The 13,763-nt window shown below is 38.7% G+C and overlaps 1 pseudogene; it reads right to left on the bottom strand.

Moving 5' to 3' along the window:
• Positions 1-9,262: 9,262 nt before the first annotated feature.
• LOC145776751 (creatine kinase M-type pseudogene) lies at positions 9,263-10,640 on the bottom strand (annotated as a pseudogene).
• Between the last annotated feature and the right edge of the window lie 3,123 nt (positions 10,641-13,763).

The raw sequence follows: 13,763 nt of genomic DNA, 5'->3' as shown, positions 1-13,763 counted from the left end.
TGAAAAGAGAAAAACAACATGTAGACTGCCTGGTGGCAGGCCCGGATTTAGGGGTGGGCAGAGAGTGCAGGTGCCCCGGGTCCCCCGACTTTTGAAGGGCCCCCTAGGTGGAAAAAATGAGATTTTGTGTTATTTTTTTTTTCTTTCAGTCTTTGAAGTGTTCTGCAAATATGCTGTGCAGTGCTGGATTAATGCTACTGTAGACGCAGAGGTGGTTCATCGCGCCGTGGGCGCGAAAATTTTTTTTGCACGGGTCTCCCGATCTAAAAGTGCCCCGGGCCCCCCATTAGCTAAATACGGCCCTGCCTGGTGGTGCTGCCGTGTAGCTCAACAGCAACGTCAGTCCTTTACAAAAAGTTCGGTAACTTTTTTCCTTAACAGTTGTAGTTTTCGCAGCAAGTGGCGGGCCAGATGAAATCAGTTCGCAGGCCGGTTCCGGCCCGCGGGCCGTAGTTTGGTGACCCCTGGTCTAGAGTGATTGCTGAACACGGGAAACCTTCGCAGATGGTGACTTTCTATAACAGTGTCTCACTGAAGTCTCAGAAATAATGTGCCTAGAAAATTTGCCTAACTTCAATACCGTTAACTTGTCTAGAAACAGCTGTGCGTCGAATCGAAGACTTGTCACTGACGTAAAAGTTGTCACAGGAAGCTTCCGCTTTGAAGTTTTACTCGATTGCATATGATGAAATCACAGTTGCTATACCCACTCTGCGTAGTAGTCAACATTTTACGGGAAGTAGATGGCAACTTTTGCATTAGTTGGAGTTACTCTACAGTAAAGGGCACAACTACAGGTAAAGATATTTTTACAGCTGAGTCTGATGCCATTGCAAAGATGGTATGTAAGGGGGACAAGTTGTGCAAAGACATAAGTTCACAACACCTTGAGCTCCAACTATGCCAGAGAAAAAAGAATGATGTCTATGGTGAGCGCCTCCAGACAACAAAATTTGTCGTTTTTACATCCCTAGACAGTCCAGCTTGGTGAAGGAAACATAAACAATGAGAAAACCGTGTTGAAGGTTGTGTTTCTTCATGTTGTCAGAACGAGCAGTCTACAAACAATGCTTCACGACATGAGAGAGGAGAGAATGAGTCCTATGAGCTTTTCCATTAGCGACTGGTCTAAACTTTGGTGTATTTATTTGAATGTCACCCTCCGTAAAAATGTTTGGACACCCCTGAACTGTAGGCTATACAGGCCTACGTAAGTAACCTTGCTAACATTGAGTTAAAGAAGTAGATATGAAACTTTCCAAGTAGCTGATCCAGGTAGCACTTGGTCACGTGCTGAAAAACACGAAAGAAAATAGGTGAAAGGGGCCCAGTGTAGCTTACATAGGCTACTAGGCTATGTGGCTAAATGGCTAAGTTTTCTAGGGGGCAAATCCCCTAGATTCTTTGCCAGTTTTTTTCCCTTTTTGGATCTCAATAGATTAATTAGCTACACTGTTCATTTCGCTTGCAATTTTGCGTGTTTGAAATTTCAGTGCTCCATTCCGTAGTGAGCTAACCTTGGCAGCACTAAAGAGTTGTTTGGTTGTTGTATGATACGAAATATTTAGTTTAGTACGTTTCATAAATGTTAATAAGTGGCCCACTGAGAAGTTTTTCATTATCATACAACACTAGTCTAAAAAGTAGGTGTGTGGAGTCAAATAAATCTATTCAATTTAACTTGAAATTTAATAGCGGTGCCCTTACATAAATCCAAGGCTGTGGCGTCCGGAGAAAAATGTATGACTATTCGGTTTATAACTGGCCGATTCCGGACGCACCATAATCCCTCCAACTCCACAACAAAATCTGTTGAGAGTATTTTGAAAAAAATAAAAATAAAAAACTATAAAATTCCCCCACATCATACACTCCTAAATTTACTGAAGCTCAAAGAAAGACTCTCTTTATTAAAGCAAAGACAGACAGCCATCATTCTGCCACCCTGGGCATCACCAAAGAATGCAACGTTCCACAAAGTTCGATTTCCAACAACAAAACCTTTATTATTAGTTTACAGTGTAGTCGCTTTTGGCAAACTCAAAATCTGCCAATCGTTTTCTTTTGTTCTGTCTTGAAATCGCAACGTCATCAGTTTGACATGTAGATGGCCTACTATTGAAATAGTGTGCCGATAACCAGACTCCAAACAATAAAATAGCTTTCAATCGGTTTTAATTCACGAGGTCCCTAAGACAGTAGGCTACAATCACTAGAATGATTGTTAACAACATACTGACCATTTCTGCAATTAAACGTTACTATTTGTTTTTCATCTGTAGGCCTAATCATTTTAAACTGCAGCAGTTAAAATTACGTGAGCAGGAAGCACAAAGTTACAAATGGTGAAATGGATACGTATTTTAGTGATATCAGTTTTTCTATGTTGGATGACATGAGTAGTTGAATTGCTGATAAATTGTACTAATATTTGCTGTGAGATAAATTTTCTTTGCAGAGGTAGATTAGGCCATGTAAAGGAATTGTTGCTACAATGTATTGGCTACTGTGCACTAGTCAGCAAGTCACCTGAGCTGCATTTGACACTTTATCTGTTGACAACAACGGACCGGACAAAGATTTTTAAAAAGAACTTATTTTAGCAGATTTTTTTTTATTTGCACATCATTTTTTTATAAGTTCGAAGTTTAAAATGCAAAGTTCAGTTCAGTTCAGTTGTTTTTATTTCTGACCATCATATCAAAACAATACACGTCAACATAGCAAAGGTCGAGAAAAGGGTAGAAGCGACAAAACGCGAACGTTAAAACGTGCTTGAGACCGAAGTAAGTTATTGAGTTGAAAGAAATTTGGCACGGTCGCAACACCTTCAGAAAAATTTAAGAAATAAAGGGAAAATAAAAAAATAAAATGTTACAAAACAAAAACAACATATATTTAGGCTATAGCTTTATTAGCCCACATAGCTTTAGCTGATATATTTAAGATTTGTATGGACAGTTGCTATGAAGATCGGCCATGGTGCGTTATCAAGAGTGCTGATGGTCGTATGGGGAACACGTCTTGATGCGTTTAGCTCATTGCAAAGAAGAGCAAGGCAGGCAAAGCTATTAAGACCAATAAAAGTGTGGCTTTAGTTTATACAAAATTAATCTTCTAACAGTGGCTTCAAAACACTTGCTCTAGTGGTGTGTGAATATCACATAGTCGAGTTAAGAGTAGGCCGTTCATTTAGGCTGTTCTGCTGTTTCGTTTACAGTTCATCACGCCAGTGTCAGAGCCAGGCGAGAGCATTGCTGATAAACTTTCTTATCATGTTACAGATGGAGGAGACAGATGGTGGAGTGGAGATGTGGCAATAATAGTCTACTGATTATATTGTTATGATTGTGCCAAAGCTGTTAAAGTAGGCTCATTGTGAGAAGTCTGAAACAGCCTCTGTTCGTAACCTTACGTTTGGAAAGTTATTTTGTGTAGCGTGCTTTGAATCAAATCCTGACAAACTGATAACAGAGGTTATAGCTAAAACGCAATTCAAGAACAACTTTTCGTTCAGCATCGTCTGTGTCTGTGCACAAAAAAAAGTTACAAACAACACTAAAACAATAAGAAACTTTATACTATCCTGATAACCAAGCATGCGTCATTGTTTCAAAGGTTTTACCAGTATACGAAACTGCCACAATTAAGCTTCCAATGAAGCTTTCTCCAGCTAAGCCAATCAAAGTGGCACTGCCACTGAGCAACTATTGTCCGCATGTTGCTTTAACTAATTTGGTGAATCAAGAACTAATCTAGCCGCAAATAATTCTATTTGCCATGTAATGCATTGAGTACTAAAAAAACGTTTGAAAGTTAACCGTTTTACTTTGTCTTGGCGCATTTTGGCATTCAAACGTCACCTAGTCTATGACATTAGGTGATAATTAATTTTAACTCTACCAACATAATTTGCCTCTTGCTTAAATGGCTTAACTTTCAACGCAGAAGTTTAGAAGGGTTTGCGCTGAATTGAGTAAAGTAATCGCAAATCACGTAAATGTATTTCTGACATCTTCATACGTAAAATCAACGTAGGCTACTATGGCATAATATAATATACTTCGTGAATACTATTCTTGTCGATGTCATAACAGCTGTGTGCAACAGACTGGCGTAGACATAAGTGTACGGAAGCAAGGGAAGTAAATTCTTAAGCTTGTTTTTGAGATGGGGTTCTTCACTGTATTCTATATTGTTAGTTGATGGGAAATATTTTATTTGTGGCGAGCTGGTGTCAGTGAGCAATATTTTGTTTACAATGCTGTTTCATATCAAGATTTTTTTAAATGTGTGTTTCTGCTGCAGCACAAGCCAAACTTCAGTCAATAGAGCCAGATAAGACACAAATTCACAGTGTTTTGTGCATGTTGTTTGCGAGATAATGAGCTGCCAGGCTGCTGCCTGCATTAGACAACAAAAACTCGCATTTTATTTATTTTGAAAAAACATTTCTTTTCTTTTTGCTAGTCAGTACTATAGTGAGCTTTGGAGAACAAACTGGAAATCCTTGGACCGAAATTTCCAAAAGTTTTTATATAACATCTAAGGGTAGACGTGTTTCTTAGCAGTCGAGTGTAGCAAGAATTGACAGCGATAGACTCGTGTTTCGCCCACGAGGCTGAGCTCATCAGTATCGCACCTTCTCAATAAGTGTAGATGAATAAACAAAGAAAAGCCATAACTTCTCATATGAGCAAAACAAAGCGTGTTTACATATTGCAACCGACTGATGTAAGCATGCATTATATGAGTGCTATGAAGCAATTAGTGTTATATTTTTTGCATCTTTGGTTGATTGATTGATTGAATCTTTATCCTCGGACTGGGAAAGCTTCTTGCAGAGCTTAATCCTGGCAGTTTCGCATACTTGTAGAGGCTTTGAGTTACTGACGCAGGCCCGGTCACCGAGATTGACAGAGTGAAGTTTCCGATTGTTGAAGTCTTGTTGCCGGGGAATTATTCTATCCATTAGATGCCGCTGAATGGAGAGCAGTGAATACCTTAACGTGCGTTGCTCAAGCGCACACCTTGAGAGTCGAACCAGCGCCGCTATTGATCTTGAAGTTTCTTCATTCCAGAAGTGACGCGCTAACCAATTGAGCTATCGGGGCTTTAAAAGCTAACAAAACACATTTGGCCTCCACTGACGTGTTGTCTGATGGTTTCCATTCATCATATAGTTCAGCTATTTCTTGCAAATTTTGACGCATTTTTCAAGGTTTGCTAAGAGATGTTCAACATTGGAATTGAAATAATGATAAAATCCCAACTATTTTTCATTATTGGGGACTTTACCTCTATTCAAGATCAGTTGCTTTGAAGCATTTTTTTGAGGCTAGTTTAAATTTGTGTAATAACAGTTTTGTTTTTCTATTAAATATTATTTAATAAATGTTGAAGTAAAAATCATATACCACAACAATTCCGAACCCTGAAATCGTTGAATTCAAAGCAAGGTTGTGCTCGCGAAAACACAAAGCCTAATAATATAACCATTCATGATTATAGAATAGATCCACCACATTGATGAATAGCCCATAGTCTAACAGAACCAATACGAGATATTGTAATGGTATTGCTTCACAATGAAGATCAATGCGTAAAAGTAAACAATAAAGAAGATTATTTATAACGGGCGACTTCTACTTGCCCAGAGTGCGTCTTGGGCATTATTCTCTGTGTTTGCTTTCCACGGCCTATAGGCTACTATCACTTACAAGCAAGAATAGATTTTACATAAAGCTATACAAAACAGACCCATATCCAGACTCGTGTTTCATCATCACTGCGCTTGCTTTAACCACAATATTTATCAACCTGTGTTATCATTAGCAGTGACAACGAGCAACCAGCGTGGTCTTACTTAGTGTGCTACTGATGAGGCTGATATTGACAAAAAAAGCGCCAGCTACAGCTACATCTTTTTACAACTACTATTATGCTTATATGGATTACGACCAGTGACGTGCGGTGAGGTTCCTAGATGGTGAGGCACTAATTTTTTCAAGTCACTTTTACAATAAAATTTTTTAACAACAAAAATGGTATCATACTAAGCAAAAAAATTAGCAGCATGCTTTCACATTTATTAAAAATAAAATCCATGCGCCTATCCTTTTGGACTAAAACATTTGTGACTTTGTTATATAGACCCTTCTTTAGTCCTAACATTATCACCAGATATTGAAAACAAGAGACAGGGAAAGCAGAAAAGGCAATTTTTAAAGCATAGCCATTAGCCACACAGCCACTTCTTTTTTGAGTAGCAATCTCCTTGAAAGTTGCAAGTTATTTTTTTTTGTTCAGTCGTCTGATGCAAACCTTATAAATTTAGAACCGGTCTTTATTTATGACTTCAACTTTGGATTGAAAGTTTATTTTTTTAAAATCTCTCAGATTTGATACTAATCTTCCTCCATTTTTTAGTTAAATTTTATAAGAAACAATTCTTTACACTGCAAGAAGGCACATAGGCTACCTCGTACTATGCCGGCATTCCAGCTTGAGGAAAAAGGTTTCATAGCTGTGACGTCACATTTGAGGCAAGCCTCAAATCGTAGCTAAATTGTTCATGATGATTTCTGGGCGACTTTGCGAAAGAAAAAGGCACGCATAATGCAGTGTATGGAAGTTTTCTGATCTGAAGTGAGGCACAGCTTGGCGTTGCCTCTCCTCGCGTATTTCAACGATTTTGACCACGTGAACGCTCGATATGAATATCGCCACAGAAACAGAAAAAATTAAAGCACAGTTTGGGTGTAGAAGAAACCAGGGAGTCGAACCGAACCCGAACCGGATTTTTGTAAACCGGTTTTGGTGCGATTTTGTCTGAACCTTAACCGGAACTGAACTGAAAATTTGAGTTAGCTTAAACCCTAACCGAACCCGAACCGGTTGAAAAAAGCGGTTCACTCCAGCATTACGTCATTGTTCGCATTGTGGTAAGTGAAGTTGTACGTAGCATGTTGTTATCTTGGAGGCCACGTTGTACGGATGAATTATAGCCTATTCCGTAACACCCGATCCACTATCATCGATGCTTTGGAGAGGAATTTTTTGAGGTAAACAACTTCTGTTCTGTGACATCATAGACAATATAGTTTGATTGTAACTTGCGCAACAAACAACAAAGGCAAGTTAATTGAGCAAAGCAGTGTTGAGATCAGTGTTGCAAACCTTGCGGTTTTTCACGCCCAATTGGGCTAGTTAGTAGTTGGGCAATAGTAGGCCTAGGCCTAATTTTATCGGACCCGAACCGGAACTTATAAAACCGGTTTTAACTTTCTTCGAACCTGAACCGGAACTGAACCAAATTTTGAAACAATCTTTGAACCAGAACCGGACCCGAACCGGAAAAATCAAACGGTTCGACTCCCTGGTAGAAACGTAAAATTTGGGGGAAAGGGGGCACGACTACAGCAATTCACACAAATAAAAGCACCTAAAAACGTGCAATATTTACTACTTTTTAACAAATATATAATATTTATTCTGTGATAACCATATCTTTGATATAAATTTTGCTTTGCCAAATGTTGGCAGGTGAGGCACTGCCTCACCTGCCTCCCCTGACTGCACGTCCCTGATTACGACATAGTCTGCACGACTAGCGTCTAGGATCATCATTATAGGAACGTATGCACAACACTTGCTAACATATTAAACTTCACCCTTGCACTTTGAAGCACATTTTGAGAACGTTCTTATATTTAAGAAATCGTTAGCAGGCCTCGAAATTCGTTTTTGTTGACTGCGGACAAACGTGTCCGGTCTGAGCAGCTATCTCGGCGGACAAATTAAGTCTCACGGCGGACACACCAGTTTTAGCGTCGATCGTCACGCTTAATCACTTTATCTTGATGATTCTTCGCCATTTGAGAAGTATAGCTACGGTTGAGACGTCTTTTTAAAATTCTGCGAAGTTACTCTGAAAGGCTTTCATCAGACCAACGACGTGCGCTTGAAGAGTCAAAGCGCCGTGTAGCTGCTTAATACGCCGCATAACTAATTAACTTCCACCGAACGAGGTCGTGTGGCATCTTGCGTCACAAAGCTCTGGACACGAGTTGAAAAACTTCTACACTAACGCTACTATTTTCTGTTGTGCAAAGTTTCACCAGGCCTTTTTCTTTAGGTTTATTTTTGCAAGTCATATGAGCGAAAGCGAATTTTCCCTGGGCCTTTTCTTTCTTACTGTAATATCAAAACTAAACAAATTTTGCTGCATCTTGCTGTAATAGCCTACTCGTATAATCTAATTTTGTAACCAACCTTGCCATATCAATATTACTCGGAGATCAAAGCCAGACATTGTGACGTAAGACTTGAACTAAGTTGCGCGTGATTAGTGTGAAAGTACCGGTACTCCCATCGGTTCTTAGCAAATAATTCACATTTGTTACGCTGATTCAATGTCACCAATCGTTGAAGCAACGTAAAAATCGAAAGTTTTCCTGCTTGAATGGAAGCTAAGGGATACAGTATTAACATTTTCTAGATGCGCGCTAGAATGCCCAATTGCCCATGGAAATTATATATTCGCAACAATTGTTCGTGCTATGCAATGACGATTTCTACCGCTATTTCTCGGCGGACAAATATGACCGATCTAGATGGTACTTCCCGCGGACATCACATGCTGTGACGACGGACATGACCGCCGTGTCCGCCGTGAATTTCGAGGCCTGCGTTAGACTTGTAGTAGTAGCCTACCGGCATTGCGTTTATGAGTTGCTTGTGATGTGAGTGATCTTCTTTGGTTTGGTTTGAGTTTGAATCTTTCCGAGGACTGACAAAGCCTTAATAGATTATTCCTTGTAGTCTCGCATACTTGTAGATGCTCTTGACGCAGGGCCGGTTACCGAGACTGACAGAGTGAAGTTTTCGATTGTTGAAGTGTTGTTCCTGGGGAATTATTCCATCCACAAAGTGCCGCTGAATGAAAACCAGTCCTTAGAATGCGTTGCTCAAGCGCACACCTCGAGAGTAGAACCAGCACCGCTTGATATTGAACCTTCTTCGTTTACGAAGTCGCGTGCTAACCAACTGAGCTATCAGTATCGGGGCTGGCATAAAAAAAATCAAACTACCCCAACGGTCTTAACGACTAATCTTTGTCTGAAGAAGCTATATGGTCTTCTCTTCATTCATTCTCAATAATTTCGGGATTAGTTCTAGTAAGTAATATTTAAATATATCCGCAAAACGGTAAACCAACTTGCAGCAGGTCACATGACTAGACAGGTGATACAGTCAGTTTTAAACTACCCAGATAGTCATTTTATCTGCTCCAGATCTGGTAAGGACTTGACCAGATCTGAGTCAGATGAAGTGGCCGTTTGGGTAAGTAAAGATTTTCATAAAAGATGTTATGTTAACACAAGAACAAAATTGAAGTTGTAGTCAGACGTCAGCTTATCACTTATGCAATAAATGGTAGTAATGAAGACGACTTTAAGATTTCTACACTTTGCCAAATAAACTATATTAGGCTATATGTAAATAGTTTATTTGAGCTTAATAAGGTTTATGTCTCTTTCGATACTTTCACCTTTTTGCATCTTTTTTTCGCAGTTAATGAGAAACTCGATTCCGTCAATGAAAGTTTGAATAATTTCAACCTCAGAAACACCTAGTCGGTCTGCATTTAAGATGTCAAAGATTCCTCTATTGGCAGAGGTGCAAGAATCTTCTTGATGGGCTTGCCGCTTTTCCAAACGTAGTCGTCTCAATACCTCGTCAAATCGAAACTGTTTAGACAATTTTGGAATCTTCATTTGGACGCTAACTTCAATGCCCGTTCCTAAGTTGCCTGGACAAGTTGCAATGTATCCAAGATGAGAATCGTACATAAACTGATGTCCCTGGGCTTGGATGCAGTTATTAAGCTGCTCAATGCCTTTACGCATGGTGATAAACGCTTGAGTAATATCACCTCTTTCCTGTGTTGTAATAATCCGTAAATGGTCTTCTTCGTTAACTTTGACAATAAAGTTCTTTTTTTCGTTAAGCCAGAGACCACGTGCGTCCGGCCAATCTCTTACCATGCAGGAATGAAGCTGAGTGGCCGACAGTAGTGATATACTTTTGGTACTTCCGAGAACATTTTTCTGCTGTTCGTCTGATAACCCTTTAAGTGGATGATACTTTCCTTTAAAATCATCAGTCATCTTTTCAAAGGCATTTTTGATTATTTTTTCAACCTGCCGCCGCTCAGCACGAGTGCAGTGAGAAGGCAAGCAAAAGCCTTTTAAGTTTCTAACGCTTCTAACCTTGCAGGATAGGACAATATCTTTGTCCAAGTTCTCTCCTCCAGTTAAAGTCGAATAGTCGGTGTTTATGGGGTGCTGGTCCATAGCTTTGTAGCCGTTGTGTCTTGCTTCAATTACCTGATCAAAAAACTCCGCAAAAACTCGATAAGACTCTTCATCGCCTGCTAAGCAGCCCATTGTCATGCAATAGTGATTCCCAGGGTTATCTACCCCAGTCTGTATCACATTGTCAATGGTAAAACCGCTCGTTGTTTCTATAGCTCGCATATGTTTGTAAACTTTCTCTGTTAGACAATGGGCCATATGGCTGTGGTTATTTTCCAATTCAGGGTATTCCTCTTCTGCTGTGTATTGTTGCATTGCCATTCGATATGCTTCTTGTTTAACTCGTATAAGATCTGTCTCTAAAAATAACGCCCAATGGTAACACAATCACCGTTGTAGCTGGTCTTCAAAGCAAAGAACTAAACAGACATTCGTTTGCGCCTAAATTTATATACTGTACAATTCCTCATCCAAGAGCTGTCAATAATCTATGACGACCAACAGACTTCACCAGGTTGCATTTTTCCAGACGACAAGCTATCTCTGCAAAACCGATTTGTTGTGTGACTACTGACTAGCTCCAAGATAGTAGCAAACATAATGCATATCGAACTTTTGCGTTGGATTTACGTTAGCAGTACATACTTTAATGTTTGAAGACTCAAAAGATTTCAATTTTGAATGCGTTTCTTTCGTCGTCTGCGCTCCATCATACTAACTCTTGAAGAATGCTTGTATATTGATTGGTTGTTCATTCCGCTTGCTTCAATACCGTACATCATTTAAAAAGCAAAAATAAATTGTCTGATTAATTTCTGAAGTAAATCGAATCGTATTTTACAGTATTACGATTTGCCAAATGACTAGAACTAAATTTTTATTTGCAAAGACCTTGGCAAAGACTTAGTACACTTGTAAGGCTTACCCTAGAGATAGCATAATTCACATTTGCATCAAATGAAACACCTTGTATATTCCAAAGGAATATTGGTTCCCCTTTATCTCTATCTACATACTGGCAATTTTATAAAAATCGAATCTTTTTTACCGTTTATTTCATATCGATGGATTACACTACGCTAAGATTATCTTAAGCAGATAATATGCAAAATAGTTATTTTATAGTTGTTTGATGTAAAACAAAATTCGTGAAAACAATAGTCAATCTGAACAAAACAATACAAAATTTAAAAAAACATGAATTGAAGTTTGTTTTAAAACAGAGAATGAATTTACTTTTTGCTTTTTGATCTTTGTAATTCTTACTTAAAATAATTTCTGATTTGACTATGTTTTACTCAGTGTCGGATATATCAACAACAGACCCTTTAAGCTGGCGATTGAACAAATCATCTGATTGGTTAAGAAAGAATTAGTTTGCGCCAAATTCATCGTTGGATCAGTAATCGCCCATCTAATCAGCGAATTACAGTTGGTTCATCATAAAAAATATTACTCAGCAAAACTGTTTGCTTAATCAGCATATTTGCTCAAATTAAAGTCTTCAAGTATAGACCTACCTGGATAATAAAGAATAATTTTTGTTAACCCTCGTTGTACTTCTTTGAGTCAAGACCAGTGATTCTCACCATGTAGCCTGCAAGCACCCTTGGGAGTCAGTGAAAAAGTTTTAGGAGGTGCGAAAGTGCACTAGAAGTTAAATATGTGTGTTTGTAACATTGTTTATAGCCTACGCACACATTAGCCTATCTTTTTGTGCTTATTGTAACTTTATTTCTGATGTTTTTTGAATGTACTATTTTTTGTTTTAGCGAATTTTATCTCATATAAGATTCAGTCTTGAAACGTTAGGAGTCTGTAGCCTTGGTATTTTTACCTTTGGATTGTTCTGCCGGCTGACGTCATGATACGAGTGTTGATGGTTCTGTGTAGTTTGAATGTTTTGGTTTACGTGTGGTGGCCTTTGATTTAACATTGAAGGGGTTCCTCTTCTTGTTCAACAACTTAAAATCATGTAAAATTCATGCATTTGTCACTTTCGACTAGAGTAGAAGATTGTGGAATGGAGACTTGTGTGTGGCACACACGCACGCACGCGCGTGCGGATGTAATCTTGTGATGTTAAGTTACGTTGAAGGAAGGTAAGTATGCTGACAGGAAGAATGGCTATCATTCACTGACAACTTGCAAATTAAATGGGAAATCAATTTCTAAAATTTCAAGCAGAATAGGATTACAAACGATGTTTTGACAGAGCCCAGAAACGGCGGAGAAAATATAGGAAATAGTTGTCCCTCAAAGGCTTGATAAAATATATTTTCCAATGAAAAGCAATAAAATTTAATTAAGGCCTCTTGAGAGGTGCTTACGCGTTTAAAAATAAAACATTTCAAATCATTTTTTATTTGCTCCCTATACCCAAACCTCGCTTAGCATTGTCTTCGACTCTACAAATACTCGGAGGCAATTTTTCCTTCAAACACACTTTAATAGATAAAAGTACTGTATTTGTATTACCCAGACTGGATTCAAACCAGATCCACGAAGAATTAAGGCTAAGTCACTGATCTAGCCACTTTGTCACTGGATGGTTTGTATCAGTAAATTCCACTGAAGAAAACATTTTTTTTTTTCAATTAGCCATGTGGCTTGACAGCATGTATTGCCACGAGGAGTTCCACTTCCATCACGGAAATACTACATTGGGCTTTTTGAAGCTTGAAAAGTTTACAAACTTTTTCTCAGAAAACAAAAGAGCAATGTATTCAGTTTAAAGGAAAAAGGGGCAGTGTGTTGCAATTTGATAACCTGCAGCCTTTCACAGCTGGGTAATATCAGTATGTGCTTTGCGGTTACCTACTGCGTTACAACAAGTAACGAAACCCTCAAACAAACAGATTTATAATTAATTTCTATCCAGTTTCAAGCACAGTTGAGCTTGCAGTTAAACTCAATGCTTTTCAATTTCAAGCAAAACTACTACAGTACTATGACTGATAAAGCAAAGCGTTCTAAAATATTGAGCTTCGCAGTTTTTCAAAGCAAAACTGAGTGATGTGCATCAAGATGTGTCAACCAGGGATACATTTATCCCTCAAAGTAAATATTATTTATCAAGGTCTAAATGCACGAAAGAAGAAAGGGCAGACTACATGCTGAATACCTAGAAGCCCATCTAAAAAAGCAATGAAAGAAAAATATGTTTAGACAGTCAGCTTCGAATAAACTAGACAACAAGGTTGAGAACCTCTGCAATGAATTATTTCCATACCGCTCTGCTTAGCGATGTTATTTTGTAAGAATTTCAATTTTTACAAAATAATAAATGAATGGCTATAGATTGGGATTCAAGATCTCAACATGGCAATATAAATTCTTATGCAATTAGGATTTCAAGTGTGCAAGCAACCGCCTTCCACTTACCGTCCTAGTTCCGACCGAAAACGACGCCGGCCCCGGGCCGCGAAATTTTTTTTCCCACGA

The sequence above is a fragment of the Aplidium turbinatum genome, chromosome 9 (assembly GCF_918807975.1).
Source record: "Aplidium turbinatum chromosome 9, kaAplTurb1.1, whole genome shotgun sequence".
Lineage (NCBI taxonomy): Eukaryota > Metazoa > Chordata > Ascidiacea > Aplousobranchia > Polyclinidae > Aplidium > Aplidium turbinatum.
Note: the sequence above shows the minus strand (reverse complement) of the source record. Positions and strands in the feature narration are given on the sequence as shown.